This window comes from Mustelus asterias, unplaced genomic scaffold (assembly GCF_964213995.1).
Source record: "Mustelus asterias unplaced genomic scaffold, sMusAst1.hap1.1 HAP1_SCAFFOLD_2481, whole genome shotgun sequence".
NCBI lineage: Eukaryota > Metazoa > Chordata > Chondrichthyes > Carcharhiniformes > Triakidae > Mustelus > Mustelus asterias.
Window position 1 is genome coordinate 50,001 of NW_027592426.1, and position 4,139 is coordinate 54,139.

The following is a 4,139-nucleotide window of genomic DNA, read 5'->3' on the forward strand; positions in this document are numbered from 1 at the left end:
AGAGAGAGAGACAGAGAGAGAGACAGAGAGACAGAGACACACAGAGAGAGAGGAAGAGAGACAGGGACAGAGACAGAGGAAGAGAGAGAGATAGAGACAGAGAGACAGAGAGAGACAGACAGAGAGAGAGACAGAGAGAGAGAGACAGAGAGAGAGAGAGTGACAGAAAGAGAGACAGAGAGAGAGAGAGACAGAGAGAGAGACAGAGAGAGAGACAGAGGACAGAAAGACAGAAAGAGAGACAGAAAGAGAGACAGAGAGAGAGAGACAGAAAGAGAGACAGAAAGAGAGACAGAAAGAGAGACAGAGAGAGAGAGACAGAAAGAGAGACAGAGAGAGAGACAGAGAGAGAGACAGAAAGAGAGAGAGACAGAAAGAGAGAGACAGAGAGAGAGACAGAGAGAGAGACAGAGAGAGAGAGAGACGGAAAGAGAGACAGGGACAGAGAGAGAGAGACAGAGAGACACAGAACGAGAGACAGAGAGAGAGAGGCAGGGACAGAGACAGAGGGAGAGAGAGAGATAGAGACACAGAACGAGAGACAGCGAGACAGAGAGAGAGACAAGAGAGAGAGAGACAGAAAGGGAGACAGAAAGGGAGAGACAGAGAAAAAGATACAGAGTGAGAGATAGAGAGAGGGAGAGACACAGAGAGAGGGAGAAGATAGAGATAGAGAGAGGGAGAGACAGAATGTTCTAAGCAATGACCTTGGTTGAGGTTGCTGGAGGTTGTCATTCCCCTGGCTGGGCTCCAGCTCTCTCTCTCTCTCTCTCTCTGTCTCAAATGAGTCTCCAATCACTCAGTGGAGTGAAGGTTCGCACAAAGTCAACCTCAGAACTTGCATTCCCCGACCTCCAGTCCTTTCCAATCCCCCATCGCCACCTAGAATCCAACCATGGAGCTCCAGGCGGAGGCCATTCAGCCCCTCTTTTCCCCTGCTGGCCCTGTGAACAAGTGATCCACGCCCTCCCCCCTCTCCCTCCCCCCTCTCCCTCCATCTCTCTGTCAATCTTTCCCCATCGAGTATTTCTCCAGTTGCCCCTTTGGAAAGTTCCTGTTGAATCTGCTTCCGCCGCCCTTTCAGGCAGCGCCTTCCCGATCACAACAACTCGCTGCGTTCACAATAAACATTCCCCCCCCTCACCCCCCCCCCTCACCCCCTCTGGTTCTTTTCCCAATCGCCTTCAATCTGTGTCCCCCTCTGGTCCCCGACCCTCCTGTCGCTGGGAACAGTTTATCCTTATCGACCCCCGTCACAATCCCCTTTCCCCGATTCGGAACGCCTCGATTCAATCTCCCCCTTAACCTTCTCCGCTCAAAGGAGAACGGTCCCATCTCCCCTCCAGCTTCTCCCAGTCTCTCTCTCTCTCTCTGCGTTATTCTCTCTCTCGCTCTCTCCGTGTTATTCCCCCTCCCTCCCTCTCTCTCTCTCTCTGTCCTCCCCGGGATAACAGTGTGGAACGCTCACTCTCTCGGTCGCGGTCGAGATATTTCGGAGTGTTTGGACCATCAATCCGATAACTCACTCTAACTGTCATCAGCTTCCGTTAGCGAGGGTGCCTCCTCCTCTCCCGCTCCCAGGGGGATCCCTTTACATCCACACAGCCGGAATTTGATCCCCGCGCCGCTCTCCGCTTACGGAACGCGATACCCATTCCGCGCTCGGAATTCCAGTCCCGTTTACACAAGAGGCATTCCTCCGCGTTTCTCTGGGAACGCGCCAGGAACCCAAAACAGCAGGCGGAGCGCAGCGTGCGCACTGTACCCCCGCCCCCACACTGTACCCCCCCCACACTGTATCCCCCCCACACTGTATCCCCCCACACTGTACCCCCCCCACACTGTACCCCCCCCACACTGTACCCCCCCCACACTGTATCCCCCACACTGTACCCCCCCCACACTGTACCCCCCCACACTGTACCCCCCCCCCCACACTGTATCCCCCCCACACTGTATCCCCCACACTGTACCCCCCCCACACTGTATCCCCCACACTGTACCCCCCCCCACACTGTACCCCCCACACTGTACCCCCCCACACTGTACCCCCCCACACTGTACCCCCCCCCACACTGTATCCCCCCCACACTGTATCCCCCACACTGTACCCCCCCCACACTGTATCCCCCACACTGTACCCCCCCCCCACACTGTACCCCCCACACTGTACCCCCCCACACTGTACCCCCACCCACACTATACCCCCACCCACAATGTACCCCCCCACACTGTACCCCCCCCACACTGTATCCCCCCACACTGTACCCCCCCCCACACTGTATCCCCCCCCACACTGTATCCCCCCACACTGTACCCCCCCACACTGTACCCCCCCACACTGTACCCCCCCACACTGTACCCCCCCCACACTGTACCCCCCCACACTGTACCCCCCCACACTGTACCCCCCCACACTGTACCCCCCCCACACTGTATCCCCCCACACTGTACCCCCCCCACACTGTATCCCCCCCCCACACTGTATCCCCCCACACTGTACCCCCCCCACACTGTACCCCCCCCACACTGTACCCCCCCACACTGTACCCCCCCCCACACTGTACCCCCCCCCACACTGTACCCCCCCTACACTGTACCCCCCCCACACTGTATCCCCCCACACTGTATCCCCCACACTGTACCCCCCCACACTGTACCCCCCCACACTGTACCCCCACCCACACTGTCCCCCCCCCACGCTGTATCCCCCCACACTGTACCCCCACACACTGCACTCCCCCACACTGTATCCCTCCCAAACTGTACCCCCCCCACACTGTACCCCCCCCACACTGTATCCCTCCCAAACTGTACCCCCCCCACACTGTAACCCCCCACACTTTAACCCCCCACACTGTACCCCCCCCCACACTGTACCCCCCACACTGTACCCCCCCCACACTGTACCCCACCCACACTGTACCCCCCCACACTGTACCCCCCCACACTGTAACCCCCACACTGTACCCCCCCACACTGTACCCACCCACACTGTACCGCCCACACTGTACCCCCCCACACTGTAACCCCCCACACTGTACCCCCCCCCACACTGCACCCCCACCCACACTGTACCCCCCACACTGTACCCCCCCCACACTGTACCCCACCCACACTGTTCCCCCCTCACACTGTACCCCCCACACTGTAACCCCCCACACTGTACCCCCCCCACACTGTACCCCCCCACACTGTACACCCCCCACACTGCACCCCCCACACTGTACCCCCCACCTACACTGTATCCCCCCCACACTGTACCCCCCCACACTGCACCCCCCACACTGTACCCCCCCCACACTGTACCCCCCCCCACACTGTACCCCCCTCACACTGTACCCCCCCCACACTGTACCCCCCCCACACTGTACCCCCCACACTGTACCCCCCCCACACTGTACCCCCCCCACACTGTACCCCCCCCACACTGCACCCCCCCCACACTGCACCCCCCCCCACACTGCACCCCCCCCCACACTGCACCCCCCCACACTGTACCCCCCCACACTGTACCCCCCCACACTGCACCCCCCCACACTGCACCCCCCCCCACACTGCACCCCCCCCACACTGTACCCCCCCACACTGTACTCCCCCCACACTGTACCCCCCCACATTGTACCCCCCCCACACTGTACCCCCCCACACTGTATCCCCCACACTGGACCACCCCCACACTGGACCCCCCCCACACTGGACCCCCCCCACACTGGACCCCCCCCACACTGTACCCCCCCCACACTGTACCCCCACCACACTGCACCCCCCCACACTGTACCCCCCCACACTGTACCCCCCCACACTGCACCCCCACCACACTGCACCCCCCCACACTGTACCCCCCCACACTGCACCCCCCCCACACTGTACCCCCCCACACTGTACCCCCACCCACACTGCACCCCCCCCACACTGCACCCCCCCACACTGCACCCCCCCACACTGCACCCCCCCACACTGCACCCCCCCACACTGCACCCCCCACCCACACTGCACCCCCCCACCCACACTGCACCCCCCACCCACACTGCACCCCCCACCCACACTGCACCCCCCACCCACACTGCACCCCCCCACACTGCGCCCCCCCACACTGCGCCCCCCCCACACTGCACCCCCCACACTGCACCCCCCCA